An 18,634-nucleotide genomic window follows, 5' to 3' on the forward strand; every position below is an offset into this window, starting at 1 on the left:
TGCGTTTGAACCACCAAGCTTATGGTTAACAACAATACACTCTAACCAACTTAGCTACTAAATAAGGTGACAATCTAACTAATGTGATTGATATTGGTAACCAATTGAACCATTGACCTTGTGCTAAACAGCCATATGATCAAATCAATTGAACTATTCAAGAAAGGAAACACTACTTCTATTTGTTAAACCTTGAACTTCGATGACATCATTAGTTTATAACAGCCTAAACAATATGATCGTCTTCACAAAAGTGGGACTGAGCTTCTGAACCAATGTAATACTTTATTTATAGTAGTAACCACCTTAGACCGGAGACCTTATGGTTTAGGGCTATACGCTCTAACCAATCACGGACCTTATGTTTAAGGTCCATATGCTCTAACCAATTGAGCTATTGAAGGAATGTAACGATAGTTTACTTGATTGATACTTGTAACCACCTTCGACCATTGACCTTATGGTTAACAACTAATGACTGCGCCAAGGTGGACTTGAAACACTGACCTTATGGTTAAGGGCCATACGCTCTAACCAACTAAGCTATTGAATCAGCATAATATAACTTGCACCAAACGAAACACACATTATTGATAATGATAAGCATCTTGCACCATTCAACTTATGGTTAACGACTGTTTGGTCAAACCAATTTAACTATTCAAGAAGTGGATGCGTAATTATGATTGGTAATCCTTGAACTTAGATGACATCAACATTTTATTGGATTCTGAACAAGATGATCATCTTCACAATAGTGCGCTTGAACCTCAACTATATATTCTCATTTACAATCTATAGATGTATTCAACCTAATAAAATATATCATGACCAATATTGGTGATTTTTATGACCACTTCAAGTTGCGCTTGAACCACCACGCTTATGGTTAACAATGATACACCCTAACCAACACCTAAACAATATGATCATCTTCACAAAAGTGGGCTTGAACCTCAACTGAGCCATATGCTCTAACCCATTTAGCTACTGAAGAAATGTAATGTAATTTACTTGATTGATACTTGTAACCACCTTGGACCAATAACCTTATGGTTAAGGGCAATACGCCCTAACCAACTGAGCTACTGAACCAATGTAACACTTGATTGATCGTAGTAACCACCTTAGACTAGAGGTAAGACCTTATGGTTAAGGGCTATATGCCACGGACCTTATGTTTAATATCCATATGCTCTAACCAATTGAGGTATTGAAGGAATGTAACGGTAGTTTACTTCACTAATACTTGTAACCACCGTTAACAATTGCGTTATGGTTAACAACTAATAAGTACCGCTCCAAGTTGGGCTTGAACCACCAACCTTATGGTTAACAACCATACACTCTAACCAATTGATCTATTGAAGTTACATAACATAAATTGAATCAAACATAAACACACATTATTGATACTGATAAGCATCTTGCACCATTTACCTTATGGTTAACGGTTATTCGGTCAAACCCATTTAACTATTCAAGAAGGGGATACGTAATTCTAATACGTAATCCTTGAATTTAGATGACATAAAAAATTAGACTCAAGATCCGAGTGCTGAAAAAGGCTTTGAGCAAATAGTTCTCAATGAATGATATGGATCCGGCAAAGCAAATCCTGGGGATGCACAATTTTCGGGATGCACACTGTTGTGTCTGTCACAAGAAAAATACGTGACAAAGGTGCTCCAAAGATTTGGCATGGAAGGTGCGAAATCGGTCGGCTTGACACTGTCGATGAATTGCAAGCTAAGCAAAGAAAAATGTCCGAAATCGAAAACCAAGAAGGCCGAGATGTCAAAGGTTCCTTATGCCTCAGCAGTCGGAAGCTTGATGTACACGATGGTATGTACCAGGCCAAACATAGGATATGCAGTCGGTGTGGTTAGCCGATACATGAGCAAACCTGGAAGAGAGCATTGGGTTGCCATCAAGTGGATATTGTGGTACCTAAAAGGGACCTCAAACATATGTCTTCGTTTCGGTTCAGGTAACCCCACACTGGAAGGTTATACTGACTCGGACATGTCGGGTGATGTGGATACCAGCCAATCCACGTCCGAGTACGTAATGACTTATGCAGGGGGAGCCGTTTCGTGGCAATCGAGGTTGTAGTAGGTCGTGTTGCTGTCAACCACGGAAGCCGAATATATGGCCACAGCGGAAGTCGGCAAGGAGATCATATGGATGAAGGAGTTTATCGGTGAGCTAGGAATGCGGCAAGAGGAATTTGAACTACATTGCGATAACCAGAGTGCCATCCACCTTACGAAAAATGCCGCCTACCACTCGAAGACCAAACACATCCACACTACATATCATTGGCTCCGAGAGTGAGTAGAAGAAAAGCAGTTTGCTCTAGTGAATATCCACACGGCCGAAAATGGATCGGATATGCTGACAAAGGTGTTGTCAGCCAAAAAGCTAAACGTGTGCCGACAGAGAGTCAGTTTGATGAAGTACCCCATGCCGGAGTGAAGGGGGAGTTTGTTGGGAAACATGTCCCTCTGAATGGGAAGAGAAGGAGCGTGTTGGTGACTACCTCGGTTGAGGCCAAAACCAAAACCAAAACAGAAATCGTAATCCGAAACCGTAATCGAAAACCGAAATCGTTTCGGAAGACTATAATTGTAAAATGTCTAAAATGCCCTTGTGGGTTATACTTGTAAACAACTAGAAAGTTGCTTTTGTTTATAAGCAACTAGGGAAAATTTTACTATGAAGGTAGTTGATAATTATTGAAAAGTTAGAACGATGTAGTTCCCGCTATAACAATGACCGTGAGAGAGTGAAAGTGTTACTCTGTAGCCGTCTGTCACACAAAGGAGAACTCGAGGTTGTTGCCTCAGAGTTCCATATATGTACTTCCTCTCTACTACATTGAGTTGTTTTCTTGGGGTTTGTGGACCCCCGTGGTTTTTCCCATTTCGGGTTTTCCACGTAACATATCGATGGCTCTGTGTTTGCACATTTTTCTGAAACTGGTTGTGGTCGGTTGATTTCTAACAATTGGTAATCCTTGAACATAGATGACATCAAAAATTTTATCGGATCCTAAACAAGATTATCATCTACATAGTAGTGTGCTTGAACCTCAACTATATATACTCATTTTCAATATATAGATGTAATCAAACTAATAACATATATCATGACCAATATTGGTGATTTTTATCACCACTCCAAGCTGCGCTTGAACCACCAAGCTTGTGGTTAACAACCATACACACTAACCAAGTGAGCTAGTAAAGAAATGTGACACTAAAAAATAACATGATTAATATTGGTAAACAATTGAACCATTGACCTTCTGCTAAACAACCATATGATCAAACCAATTCAATTATTCAAGAATAGGAACCCAACTTCTAGTTGTTAAACCTTGAGTTTCGATGACATCATTAGTTTATACGATCCTAAACAATATGATCATCTTCACAAAAGTGGGCTTGAACCTCAACTGAGCCATACGCTCTAACCCATTGACCTACTGAAGCAATGTAATGTAATTTACTTGATTGATACTTGTAACCACCTTGGACCAATAACCTTATGGTTAAGGGCCATGCTATTGAACCAAAGTGTTAACACTTGATTGATAGTAGTAACCACCTTAGACCAGATACCTTATGGTTAAGGGCTATACCCTCTAACCAACCACGAACCTTATATTTAAGGTCAATATGCTCTAACCAAATGAGCTATTGATGGAATGTAGCAGTAGTTTACTTGATTGATACTTGTAACCACCTTCGACCATCGCCTTATGGTTAACAACTAATGACCGCTCCAAGGTGGGTTTGAACCACCGACCTTATGGTTAACAGCCATACGCTCTAACCAACTGAGCTATTGAAGCAACATATTGTAATTGGACCAAACGTAAACACACATTATTAATTTTGATAAGGATGTTGTACAATTCACCTTATGGTTAACAATTATTCGGTCAAACTAATTTAGCTATTCAAAAAGGGGATATGTAATTGTAATTGGTAATCCGTGAACTTAGATGACATCAAAAGTAGTGCGCTTGAACCCCAACTATATATTCTCAATTTCAATCTATAGATGTAATCAAACTGATAAAATATATCATGACCAATCTTGGTGATTTTTATCACCACTCCAAGTTGCGCTTGAACCACCAAGCTTATGGTTAACAACCTTATGCTCTAACAAACTCTAACAAACTAAGATACTAAAGAAATGTGACACTCTAACTAACATGATTGATATTGGTAACCAATTGAACCATTGACTTTGTACTTAACAGCCATATGATCAAACCAATTGAATATTGGTGCCAATTGGGAGAAGTCGTCAATGATGAAGTGGATTCGATCCTCGATACCATAGCCTCTGGCATTGTTGCGTGTGTACTCGATCTTCCTCAGGTCGATATCTATGGCTATCACATGTAAGTTCCTGAAAATACCAATTTATGTGAAACATCATCAAACCCTAGCTTTAGTGACAAAAACAAGCATCATGATCAAACCATAGCTTTAACTTTCTAATCGGGCTCAAAGCTTTGGTAGTTTGTATCCTGCTCGAAAATTCGTCACCACTTGGTACATACAACAATCAAGCGAAATGACAGAGCATTAGGTCATCCTCTGAGATCTCCTCATGCAAAACTTTGCCCATCAAAATTCAGCCCAAACGGCGTTGCAACAACTCGAAACGTTGCAGCAGCAATCACATGAACCCGTGGGCCAATTTGGTGTTCGCCTCAATCAACTCCTCGTTCACGTTGACCCTACCATGCCCGAGCATGTGAAACTTTTCTTCTTATGGCCCCATTTGCGCCATGACATCACTCATCGCGCTCGGGACCAAGGTGCCATTCAACGACGCCATCCTCATTGCCCAATGCATCGAAGTTTGAACGTTATCCGACTCCCAAACACGTTGGCCCCATTATGTGGCGACGTAACAACCAAACCATGTCCCTGACTGCAAATGTCGGTGCAACCAAGCGATGTCAGTCCGCCTGATCTTTTTATTGGTCTCTAGAACGACATAGTTCCCGCTCTAACAATGAGCGTGAGAGAGTGGAAGTGTAACTCTGTAGCCGTCTGTCACACAAACGAGAACTCGAGATTGTTGCCTCAGAGTTCCGTATTTGTACTTCCTCTCTACTACATGAGCTGTTTTCTTGGGGTTTGTGAACCCCCGTGGTTTTTCCCATTTCGAGTTTTTCACGTAAAATATCGGTGGCTTTGTGTTTGTACGTTTTTCTGAAACCGGTTGTGGTCGGTTGATTTCTAACAATCGGTAATCCTTGAACATAGATGACATCAAAAATTGTATCGGATCCTAAACAAGATTATCATCTACATAATAGTGCGCTTGAACCTCAACTATATATACTCATTTTCAATATATAGATGTAATCAAACTAATAACATATATCATGTCCAAAATTGGTGATTTTTATCACCACTCCAAGTTGTGCTTGAACCACCAATCTTATGGTTAACAACCATACACACTAACCAAGTGAGCTAGTAAAGAAATGTGACACTCAAAACTAACATGATTAATATTGGTAAACAATTGAACCATTGACCTTCTGCTAAACAACCATATGATCAAACCAATTCAATTATTCAAGAATAGGAACCCTACTTCTAATTGTTAAACCTTGAGTTTCTATGACATCATTAGTTTATACGATCCTAAACAATATGATCATCTTCACAAAAGTGGGCTTGAACCTCAACTGAGCCATACGCTCTAACCCACTGACCTACTGAAGCAATGTAACGTAATTTACTTGATTGATACTTGTAACCACCTTGGACCAATAACCTTATGGTTAAGGGCCATGCTATTGAACCAAAGTGTTAACACTTGATTGATAGTAGTAACCACCTTAGACCAGAGACCTTATGGTTACGGGATATACCCTCGAACCAACCACGGACCTTATATTTAAGGTCAATATGCTCTAACCAAATGAGTTATTGATGGAATGTAACGGTAGTTTACTTGATTGGTACTTGTAACCACCTTCGACCATCGCCTTATGGTTAACAACTAATGACCGCTCCAAGGTGGGCTTGAACCACCGACCTTATGGTTAACAGCCATACGCTCTAACCAACTGAGCTATTGAAGCAACATACCACAATTGGACCAAACGTAAACACACATTATTAATTTCGATAAGGATGTTGTACAATTCACCTTATGGTTAACGATTATTCGGTCAAACTAATTTAGCTATTCAAAAAGGGGATATGTAATTGTAATTGGTAATCCGTGAACTTAGACGACATCAAAAGTAGTGCGCTTGAACCCCAACTATATATTCTCAATTTCAATCTATAGATGTAATCAAACTGATAAAATATATCATGACCAATCTTGGTGATTTTTATCACCACTCCAAGTTGCGCTTGAACCACCAAGCTGATGGTTAACAACCTTATGCTCTAACCAAACTCTAACAAACTAAGATACTAAAGAAATGTGACACTCTAACTAACATGATTGATATTGGTAACCAAGTGAGCCATTGACTTTGTGCTTAACAACCATATGATCAAACCAATTGAACTATTCAAGAATGGGAACCCTACTTCTAATTACTAAACCTTGAGTTTTGATGACATCATTATTGTATAGGATCCTAAACAATATGATCGTCTTCACAAAAGTGGGCTTGAACATCAAGTGTTCAAGCTACTGTGGACAACATTTTTAACAAAAAAGTCTGTTGTCTCTTCTCTGGAAATGGTTTTGGAACATGGGACAAAGTGAGCCATTTTCGAAAATTATGAGCACCATGTCATGGCCACCGACCAGAGGGAGTTCAGTTATAAAGTTCATGGATAGAGAGGCCTATGGTCGACTCGGAATTGGGAGGAGGTGGAGAAGATCGTATGGCCGATGGTGAGCCGTTTTGGACCGAGCACATACATCACATGTCTTCATAAATTCCTTGACAAATTTCCAAGTTTGGGGCCACCAAAACCCCCAAGATAGTAACTCCAGGGTTTTCGTGTCCCCAAAGTGTCTGGCAAGAGGATCAGCATGACATTGTTGTAGTATCCGTGTACGACACGATCCTTCGGAAACGTGCAGGAGATGATAACGATATAGTAACCCATCCCGAGTTGTAAATTGGTTGAGATATGAGCTTTTCATGTCCGTGGATGGGTCATTGATGCAGGCCATGATGTCTTTGGCGAATGGGTCTGACATGGTTGTCGTGGCGATCTCATTGAGCAAAGAATCATCATGCAACATGCAGGTGGCGAACATTTGAAGTTGATCGGGCCTCAACATACAATGGGATTGTTGCGAATATGCGTCATCTCCTGGGCGCAATGCAAAATCATGTCGCCGAGAAAGGGCATCAGCTCTCCCATGTTGAACTCCGGGTCGAAACAAGATCTCAAAGTCGTAGTCGGTAAGAAAAGATGACCATAGGGCTTGACTCTAATTCAATGTACGACTGGTGGTGAAGTAAATTAGATTTTTGTGGTCGGTCAACACCTGGATACGAGCTCCAATGGCAAAGGTTGAGGCGTCGGTTTGAACTTGGAAGGGCCTTGTGGGGTCGGGGTGAACCAACACTGGGGTTGTGAGAAAAGCTGCCTTGAGGGCATCAAAAGCTCTTTGCGTCGTTGAGGTCCAAAGAAATGGAGTATCTTTTCTAGTAAAGATGATTCGAGGTGGCACTAAAGAGGAAAAACCATTGATAAATCGTTGATAGAAATTTGCAAAACCAAGAAATGATTGTACCTCTTTCAACCGAGTAGGGACAAGCCAAACGGTGATTGCCGCTACCTTGCATGGCATCCATTGTGATCCCAGAGGGTGAAATCACATAGCCTAGGAATTCGATAGAGGTCTAATCGAATTCACATTTCTCACTTTTGGCATAAAGCCCATGTTCCCAAAGTTTGGATAGAACCAGGCAGACGTGTTGTGTGTGCTCCTCTATGTTGGAAGAAAAAACTAGAATGTCATCAAGTTAGATCACCACGAAGTGATTGAGATACTCACGAAATATATTGTTCATCATATGTTGGAAGACTGTGGGGGGGGGGGGGGGTGGTTGGTGAGACCGAAAGGCATCACCTTGTACTCGAAATGTCCATAGCGTGTTTGGAAGGCCGATTTCCACTCCTCTCCGGGCTTGATACGCACTAGATTATAGGCTCCCCGAAGGTCGATTTTGGAGAAGATATGCCCGGTTCGAAGTCAGTCGAGGAGTGTTGGAATTAAAGGCAAGGGATAATGATTACGTACCGTAAGTTTGTTGAGACCCCAGTAATCCACTCATAGTCGTAATGAGTTGTCCTTCTTCTTGACAAATAAGATTGGGGCCCCAATCGGTGATTTGGAGGGTTGAATGAAGCCCTTGGCAAGCTTTTCATCCAGATATGTGCGAAGAAACTCAAGTTCAGGTTCGGATAGCCCATAGATGGGCCCAAATGGTGGATGTGCGCTGAGACCGAAAGGCATCACCTTGTACTCGAAATGTCCATAGCGTGTTTGGAAGGCCGATTTCCACTCCTCTCCGGGCTTCATACGCACTAGATTATAGGCTCCCCGAAGGTCGATTTTGGAGAAGATATGCCCGGTTCGAAGTCAGTCGAGGAGTGTTGGAATTAAAGGCAAGGGATAATGATTACGTACCGTAATTTTGTTGAGACCCCAGTAATCCACTCATAGTCGTAATGAGTTGTCCTTCTTCTTGACAAATAAGATTGGGGCCCCAACCGGTGATTTGGAGGTTTGAATGAAGCCCTTGGCAAGCTTTTCATCCAGATATGTGCGAAGAAACTCAAGTTCAGGTTCGGATAGCCCATAGATGGGCCCAAATGGTGGATGTGCGCCATCTTGGAGTTTGATTGGGCAATCATAGGGGCAATGTGTCGGTACCGGTCTGCATTTCGCTTTTTGTACACATCCAAAAAGTTGTTATATCTTGCGGGCAAATTGGTGACACGAACAGAGACGTCCTGTGACACAACGGCCACAAACACGACCAAGCTAGAATAGGACATAACGGTGTCGCGTTGCTACGCGCGTGCGTGGAGAAGGGCGGGACCACGGGGGTCTTGGACTAAGGAGTAGAGGAGAAGGAATCGGACATGGAATGGAAGCTTTTCTCAAGAAGAAGGAGAATGAACAAGAGATTAGATCGAACAAGAGGAAGATGGAGACAAGATGATCAACAAGATATATTAAAATGAAATGAACGATTACAAAATGGTGGCCGCATAGGCCGCACCAAACGACTACTCGAAACCCTAACCGACGAAGATGAAGATAAAGATAAAGAAACCCTAACCCTAACCCTAACGCTCGACCTATGTGGTATACCTCGCACACTCAAAATAGGCAACCCCCACAATGGTGCCTTCCCTCTCCTTTTATAGCACAAGGAGGGAAGACCGTTTACAAAGTGAGACTAAAACATCCCCTTTCACTCAAAGGGGATATTTGCCTTGATTTGGGGAGGGTCAGATTGATGGCCCCTTAACTCCCACCTCCACACAAACAACTAGGTACCTATGTACCGCATAGTACCTCTCTCTCTCGCGCGCGTGGATGTGCGCACAAGACCACATCACCTTTATACCTTAGGGATCCTATGGGGCATTTCTAGCACCATACACTTTACCCTTATTACTATTACAAATACATTATGTACGTGTACAACGTTGCACATCGCTCTTTGGCTCTCGCTGCTCGGGTTTCCGCTTGTGGACGAAAATCTTCACGACATCCGTCCCCACCTAACCGCACATCCACCGGTATGTGCCAAACATAGGGGAGAGAACACGAGATTTTCGGCCACGACGACCGACCGAGTCCTTAGCGTACTCGTGGGCCCGCCCGGTTTTGTCTTCCACTTTGAGCAAGACCACCCCGTCCACACGAACCACCGCCGCCTTCCGGTCCACCACCCTCACCAAATGGTCTCGAACCGTCGGCGCCATCCGATCCGCCACACTCGACGATGTTCGCCGAGTCATTGCCTCCACCCGATCCGCCACGTCCACCGTGGGTCCTTGAACCACCGACTACATCCGACCCGCCGTATCCGATGCCCGTGCTTTCCTCCCCGTTCGGTCCTCCCGAACGCCGTCGCCGACCCGGTTGCTCTTCCTTTGTCCGCCTCGTATATCCTCTGGATGCGCTCCCGGTCGCATGCCGGATTCCGCCCTTTGCGTGCTGCGCACCTCGGTGTGCCGACTCTCTCCGCTCCACGCTTGCCTTCCGTAGGCTCTCCCCGTATGTCGATGCTCTCCTCCGAACGCGTGCTCGTGCTTCGGTCCTTCGATGAACCCATCACACGTTTTTCGCTTTCCCCTTGTTCGCCATGCTTTCTCGCGGTAGAGGGTGCCATCACCCCGTCCTTCTTCGTGGCTCTCGTTACCGCTTCGCCTCGACCCGCGCCCTCTTGGCCCGATTGGCCTCGCATGTCCTTCGGGACACCGCGTTTTCTCTTCCCGGTGCGTAGCCCTCCGTTCTCCACGCACCTCCTCCGTTTTCCTAGACACGACTCTCCGCTCATGCTAATCGCGCTCGGCCCATGTGGTCGATCTTGGTGTTTCGCCGCGCCGTCCTTCGTCCCGCGCTTGCCTCTCGAAGGCCTGACCCGACCGTCATCGTCGGTCAATCGTTGTCGCCCATCCGCCGTATGCATGCTTGTGTCTTGGCCCTCCACCAGCCGTATTGCATGCGTCTCATGTCGCGCTTCCGCTGTAGACCCGACCTCCGCGACCGCCGTAGACCCGACCTCCTCGCCGCCACCCACCGTTTCTTCGTTCTCCTTTCGATTCACGACCGCCGATGCCTCACGGGTAGGTGTGGAGGGTTCCTCCCACTCTCGGTCCACCACCGAGTCCTCGCCTCTCAAAGGCTCAATCGGTCCACCGTTTCCGGTCACTCGTTGACGCTCCCCCGAGTGCATGCTTTTTCCTTGACCCTCCGCCGGCCGTAGTGCATGTTTCACTTCACGCTCATCCGCCGTAGACCCGACCTCCGCGTTGGTCTCTATGTCCTTCCCACACCGGGCATCCGCTCCGGTACCCGATTCCGCATTGTCTTCCAACTCCTCGCTGCCACCCGCCATCTCTTCGGTCTTCCGTTGATCCGCAACCGCCGAAGTCCCAAGCATAGGTGTGGAGGGCTCCTCTTGCTCTCGGCCTCTCACCGACCCGTACTCGTCGTGCCCGGCTACGAATCGATCAAGCAATCCCGTTCTTGCTGGCTTCCTTCAGTTCGGGCCCGGTTGACCGGCCCCCGCTTCACTCTTCTTCCGCTCCGCCTCCCGGTCGGGTCGGATTACCGACCGGCTCGTCTTTCGGTCGGGTCGGCTCCCGACTCGCTCCTCGATGCCGCTTTGGACCTCTCCTTCGGTCTTTTCGTACGTGCCCACTCCGAGCCTCTCATCCTCACGGCCACCGCCCATCTCTCCGGTCTTATGTCCGCGCTCGGGCGCAACCGCCGAAGTCTCCGGCCCCAGTGTCGAGGGATCTCGCCTCCGTCCGCTACAAACCTCCTCTTCATCATTTCGGTTGCCCGCCTTGCCTCCGCCACCGTCCATCTCCCTAGGTCTCACACCGGCTCTCGGGCCGGTTGCCGGAGTCTCTAGGACCGGTGTGTGGAAGGTTGCGGCACCGCCGCTCGTCTCCTCTTCTTCTTCGATTTCGCAAGCCTCGAGTATGCTCGCGAAATCCTCGTAGAACGTTTCGGACAACCATGTCCCGAAACTTTCGCCCACTCTCGATGTGGTGTCCATTGCTCCGTAGATATCGGCCACATCCATGGCCGTCCTCTTTCCACAAGTCGAGAGGGTCGCTAGCTCCGCACCCTCTCCCACATCGTCACTGTGGTGGCCCGCCTTGCCGCCGCCACCATTCGTTACCCTAGGTCTCACGCGGGCACTCGGGCCGGCCGCCGGGGTCTCTTGAACCGGTGCGTGTAAGGTAGCAACGCCGCCGCTCGCCGATGCTATGCCCGTAGCCACCTCCATTTGGACATCGTCATCCGTGGCTACCCCACCTCCGTATATGCAAGCATCACTTAGGCTTGCCGCCTCCTCTTCCACAGTCTCCATACTGTTGTCTCGGTTGCCCGCCTTGCCGCCACCACCGCCCGTCACTCTAGGTCTCACGCCGGCAATCGGGCCGACCGCCGGTGCCTCTAGGGCCGGTGTGTGTAAGGTCGCGGCACCGCCGCTTGTCTCGTCCCCGCTCGATGTTTCGGGCTTCCATGCCCGAACTCTCTCATGTCCGCTCGAACCGGCGATCGCCGCCTCACCGTCCCCGACCTCGTCCTCGGTCGATCTTTCTCCGCATGTCGAGAGGGTGGCTCGCTCCGCACCCTCTCCCGTGGTACCGATGTACCATTCTCTTTCGGCCTCCTCATCCTCCGATCTGCTCGGGCCCGACTCCGCAATAAGCCCTTCTTCGGCTTCGATTTGTGCCTCTACGATCTCGTACACTTCCCGCACCAAGGCTTCGATGTCGAGCTCCTCCGAACCGATTTGCGTTGAGCTCTCTTCCGGCGTTAGTGCGTAGTCGGTCACCGCTCTCTCTTCTCCGCCGCTCGCAAGCCGCGTTGTGGCCGACCGCCTCTCATCACATTGTATGCACGCCCATTCCACCTTGTTCCAATCGTCGGTGAAGCCGTACGCCCCTTCATCATCTTCGAGGTAGGGAAAAATGGCCATTCTCCCCCTTTCGTTGACCGACTTCAAGAATAGTAGGACCTTGTCCGCCCCCACCGATTCTTGATCCCGGACTGAAAGTTGGGAAAACCGGAGATCGAACTCCCGGAATGCCTTCATTGCGCTTCGAGGAGCCTTTGCCGACGACACCCATAGATCGAACTCGCGTCGATCGTACTTGTACGCCTCTTCCCGTCTTTCTCTCCTTCTTGCGAAATCCCTTGTCATTCTCGTCATTACTTCCGCGATGTCTCCGGCTTCCATCTCCTTCCTCCCTTGCCGCCTCTTCACGTCGGGTTCACCAAAGATGTCGCGTTGCTACGCGCGTGCGTGGAGAAGGGCGAGACCACAAGGGTCTTGGACTAAGGAGTAGAGGAGAAGGAATCGGACATGGAATGGAAGCTTTTCTCAAGAAGAAGGAGAATGAACAAGAGATTAGATCGAACAAGTGGAAGATGGAGACAAGATGATCAACAAGATATATTAAAACGAAATGAACGATTACAAAATGGTGGCCGCATAGGCCGCACCAAACGACTACTCGAAACCCTAACCGACGAAGATGAAGATAAAGATAAAGAAACCCTAACCCTAACCCTAACGCTCGACCTATGTGGTATACCTCGCACACTCAAAATAGGCAACCCCCACAATGGTGCCTTCCCTCTCCTTTTATAGCACAAGGAGGGAAGACCATTTACAAAGTGAGACTAAAACATCCCCTTTCACTCAAAGGGGATATTTGCCTTGATTTGGGGAGGGTGAGATTGATGGCCGCTTAACTCCCACCTCCACACAAACAACTAGGTACCTATGTACCGCATAGTACCTCTCTCTCTCACGCGCGTGGATGTGCGCACAAGACCACATCACCTTTATACCTTAGGGATCCTATGGGGCATTTCTAGCACCATACACTTTACCCTTATTACTATTACAAATACATTATGTACGTGTGCAACGTTGCACATCGCTCTTTGGCTCTCGTTGCTCGGGTTTCCGCTTGTGGACGAAAATCTTCACGACAACGGAATTAGCAATGTCAGAGACTGAGTTGAAATCAACAGAATGTGCACCCAAGCTGAAAGCAACCCTCACACAAGTACCAGGGTGGGGAGTCCTGGCCCTCATTGGTGTTTGTGGAAAAATGATGGAGCGGTTGCACCAATCCACCATCGGATTATGTGTTTCCAACCAAGATAGCCCTAAAACAATCGGAGTCGAGGGGTTGCAATGAGGTAGAATGTTAATACCTTCTGGTGGAATCCGACTTGAAATATCAACAGGTCAGTGGCTTCGGTAACCGCCCCCGAAGAGAGAACCCATCCGTCGATATCTTCAACAAATATGGGTTGTGTTGTGCGGACGGTGGTGATTTTATGTGCTTAGACGAAACCGATATCGATGAAACAAGTAAATGCACCAGAATTGAGCAAGGCATGGGATTGTATTGAAGTAGACCCAAAACAAAGACTTACTTGCAAAGTAAAACCTCCTACTGGCGTGGCTGAATTGTAGGAGCACGGAGAAGTAGGGTAACCTGTTGACGAGAAACCTCCGCAAGACATGCATGGTGGGATTGATGATGAGGTCCGCACACTAGGCATTGGTAGATGACATGGGCGGAGGTACCACAATAGAGGTAGAGGCCATTGTCACGTCGATGTTGTCGTTGGGCATCGGTTAATGGTTGGAACCGAGCATGGTCGATCTCCATTCAAGTATGGGAGTCTACCTCCATTGGGGTATGAGTATCGTTGGAGGATGTCAATCATGGCATGCTTGGTGAAACTGATATATATGGCCTTGTGAGTGGAGCATTGCGGGAGTAAGACGGGAAGCCTCGAGTTCCCCATTCCTCCTATTGAAGCTCAAAAAGATGAGTATCACATTGAACGGCTTCCGAGATTACCTAAGACAACGATATGGGCTCCCGAAAGTTTAAGAGAAGAGTCTTGACATCGTTTCGGAGGCCTCGACGAAACTGGTCGCATAAGGCTTGGTCATCCCAGCTGACATCGCACACGATCTGACGAAACTCTGAAGCATAGACGAGAGCCTTGTTGTAAGGAATAGAGCTTCGTGAGAGCCATTCGTACCTAGTTTGTCTCTCAGAATGTGGCTACAAGCTCCCCAAGGAAGGCAGAAAAGTTTTCTCGGAGTGGGGATGAGGTCTCGATCAATGGTGGAAACCACATTTCTGCTAGCCAAGAGAGAAGGGTGCCAACGAGGCCGACCCTAGGCAAGCTGACGCTAGGTTCGAGGACATATGAATGGGAAGAGGAAGACGTTGGGCTAGGTGATGACGGATGGTGAGGCTCGACGAGTGGGAGGTTGTTGGATGGGCCATTTTAAAGCTCTTGTAATGATTGACGAAAGCTTTCATTTTCTAGTTGAAGTTGTTCCAAGACTGACATTACTTGGCTTAACTTGTTGACCAAGTCGAACATGGTAACAAGAAGAGGAAGGTGAACAAACTGTCACGGATGAGTAGACAAGGCCACGGACAAGTAGACGAGGCTAAATACTAAGAGAGAGAAAGAGAGAGAGAGAGAGAGAGAGAGAGAGAGAGAGAGAGAGCATACACAAGAGAGCATAGACAATAAGAGCAAGAAAGAGAGAGAGGAAGTGGACAAGAGGGCGAGAACTGAATTATGCTTTCTTAATTGGTGTTGTTCACCTTGATTGTAATCCAGGTGCACGCGAGTATTTATACAAGAATGTGGAGATATGCATGTAAGCTAGGAAACATCTAGAGACTGCATGGAAACTTCTAGAGAGTGCATGAAGATGCATTCTCTAGAAGTTTCTTGAAAGTTCTAGTGATTAACCTACAATGTAATAAGTTGAATCTTATACAATACAATAATGCATAAATGGATGTAGTTCAACTGGTAAGGTTGCCCAATAAGATTAGGAGGTCATGGGTTCAACCCTCCTACATTCCATCATGTCCATGTGCGTCTCTGTATCCGACAAAAATTGCTTTTCTATCTCTTTGTTCTAACTTGGATCGTTTTTCAGCAGGAACGAAGGTGTATATGCACGATTTTAAGATCCTGCGTGTTTGGTTTTACTCCAAACCATAACTCGTACAATGTGATTAACCCAAGTGTTTGATGATAGTTATGATTTTGGAGGTAACATGTTGTTGAGACAACTTCTTCCCAAAATGAAGGCAGACGAGACACTAGGCTAAGCATTCTTCGGGCCGAATTAAGGAGAGTTCCATTCTTTCGTTCGGCTAGGCCATTTGGTTGTGGTGTTGAAGGAACAAAAATTTATTGTAAAATTCCATGAACTTGCTAGATGTATATTCTCCCCCTCCGTCAAAATGTAGACATTTCAATTGTACATTTAGTTGCTTTTCTATTAGTAATTTTTAGTTTGTAAAAGCAATGAAATCTTTGTCTTTGCTTTTGAGGCATGTTAGTATCATAAACCTTGTGTAATCATCGATGAAACTAATGAAATATTTTGATTTTAAAAGTGATTGAGTAGGGAATCGACCACATATGTCACTATGGACGAGTTCAAGAGGTCAACTTCTTCATGAATTACTTGTAGGAAACTTTGATGATGTCATTTTGTCGAACAAGCACGTGTCACATAAATCAATTTTGCAAAACATATCCTTTGGGACTTCTTGAGAGAGCTTGTGAGTTTGGAGTGTTCGCATAGCGGCAAGTTGTGGATGTTTGAGTCGGTAGTGCCAAGTAAGGTTAGTTCCTATTGTCTTTAGATTTTGATTGCATGAACTTCGATTTTTGATTGGGTTATTGGATGTACACTAATTGGATATAACCTTCCTTGTCTTTTGCAAGAAGTTTGTATTGTGAGGCCATTTTGGAGAAAATGACGAATCACGGCTTAGTTATGATGGAACTCAATGATGGTTCCATTCGAAGTTGCTTGACTTGTTGAAAGGAGGTTCATGGTAATGTATGGCACGTGATACACATTATTAATGGTTAAGTGCCCTCCTCCAGAGAGATGAAATGTAAGTTGGCCTTTACCTAATGCTTGCTTTACTCCATTACTTCCAAATCTAATAGTTATTGGATTTTTTATGGGTGTGTACCTTTGAAACCAATCATATCGATGTGTGAGATGATTCGTTGCTCCGGTGTCGAGGTACCATTTGTCATCCTTCTTTCTTGGTGTATCCGGGGTAAGTGCTTCAACCACGAAAGCTTGCATCAAGTCGTTGTAGTCTTCTTCTTTGTATCCCAACCATATGACGAACCACAAAGAATGGTTCTCCGTTCTCGAGAAGCCGAAGAAGCCGATGGTGGTCAAAACCAAAGACGACACCCCACATCCCATCGAGCACATCAGGGATGTCCCTCTGAGTCATGTCGGCCAGAATGGAATCATGAGGAACATCCTGCATGTTCCAACGATCACCAAGAACTTGGTGCCGGTTGGCTAGATCGTGGATCAAGGAATGCAAGTCCGGTTCACTCACCATGGGTGCTTCATTGAGGAGGAAGGTTGGATCGTCGCGCAAGGGCACCGGGATGGAAGAATGTTCATCCTCGAAACCAATTATGTGGGCACAACTATGTTCGTGAAAGGGCAGAAGGTCAAGTTGGACATCGACTTGTGGCATAAGCAGATAGGCCACATCAACATCTGGAAGCGGTCGAAACATGTAGTTTTCAGATTTCCAAAGTTCTGTGGCCAAAAAGGCCAAATATGTGAAGCTTGCTAGCTCGGGAAGCAACACAGGCTTCCATTCCCCATCTAAAAGAATTGGAGCTAGAATCAGCTCGATCTTATCCATTCGGAAGTGTGGGGACCGGCACAAAATGTGAGCATCGACGGGAGTCGATATTTCGTCTCCTTCATCGACGATTTCAGCCGACACACCTGGATCTACTTAATCAAGAAGAAGAGCGAAGTCTTCTCGTGCTTTCGGGACTTAAAGAATCATGTAGAACGTGAAACCAGAAGGAAGATCAAGTGTTTGAGATCGGATGGTAGAAAAGAGTACTTTTCCGGTTAGTTCGTTATCTACAGACCAAGAGAATTCATCGAGAGTTCTCCTGAGGTACACGCCAGAGCAAAATGGCATGGCCGAACATCGGAATAGGACATTAGTAGAAGCGGCAAGGACAATGTTGGAGGAGAAGAGCATGCCCCGGATTTATTGATTGGGCCGAAGCAATTTGGACAGCCGTCTACATTCCGAATCGGATATCTACCTCAGGGACAAATGTGTCACCGCATGAATTGTACTTCGAGCGGAAGCTAAATTTGACGCACCTACGCGTATTCGACAGCATTGCATATATGCATGTGTCGGATGAGAAGCAAAAGAAGTTGGATGCCAAGGCCGAGAAGTGCATCATGGTTGGCTACTCTAACGAGCAAAAGGGGTACAAGTGCTACAACCCTCGTTCGAAGAAAGTTCAAGTTAGTCATGATGTCATTTTCGACGAATCGACATCATGGTACTTCTCATCACCCACACCCTAGCCGATTGTTGCGGATGAAGCAATGGATTCCGAAACAGAGGGAAGTATAGCGGAATCCGAACTCCCAGATCAATGGTCCAAATCCGGATTGGTTGAGCCGAAGTGGTCAACCGGATGACGAACCGGCGAGTAGTGAAGACTCGACCGTGCTCTCCACGTGTAAGGAGGCAAGGAGACGGTTCACAAACAAAGAAAAGGGGAAGAAGAAAATGTTGGGGTACAACACCGGCAAAGAAGAGATGGATCGGAGCGCATCCGACTCTGAAAAAAACCAAGATAGATCTTCAGAAGAGAAGTCTGAGTTGGTCAAGAGGGCCAAGAAATCCACAAACTAGGAGTTGCACCAATCCACTCGCCAAAAGTCTTCTTGTAATCTGGTACAGATATAACGAATACATGGCACATCATTATGCCTACATGGCGAAGATGCCAACCGTGTGTGAGCTGG

General features: G+C 45.9%; 2 non-coding genes across 2 annotated transcripts; both read right to left on the reverse strand.

Moving 5' to 3' along the window:
* Positions 1-3,785: 3,785 nt before the first annotated feature.
* TRNAN-GUU (transfer RNA asparagine (anticodon GUU)) lies at positions 3,786-3,859 on the reverse strand. The gene has a single exon. It is a non-coding gene; the product is annotated as a tRNA-Asn (tRNA).
* A 2,194-nt stretch (positions 3,860-6,053) lies between these two features.
* TRNAN-GUU (transfer RNA asparagine (anticodon GUU)) lies at positions 6,054-6,127 on the reverse strand. Its single transcript has one exon. It is a non-coding gene; the product is annotated as a tRNA-Asn (tRNA).
* Positions 6,128-18,634: the final 12,507 nt, after the last annotated feature.

This window comes from Azolla caroliniana, unplaced genomic scaffold, assembly GCF_043228905.1.
Source record: "Azolla caroliniana isolate FFs.n. ecotype wild unplaced genomic scaffold, voAzoCaro1.0.p SCAF_20, whole genome shotgun sequence".
NCBI lineage: Eukaryota > Viridiplantae > Streptophyta > Polypodiopsida > Salviniales > Salviniaceae > Azolla > Azolla caroliniana.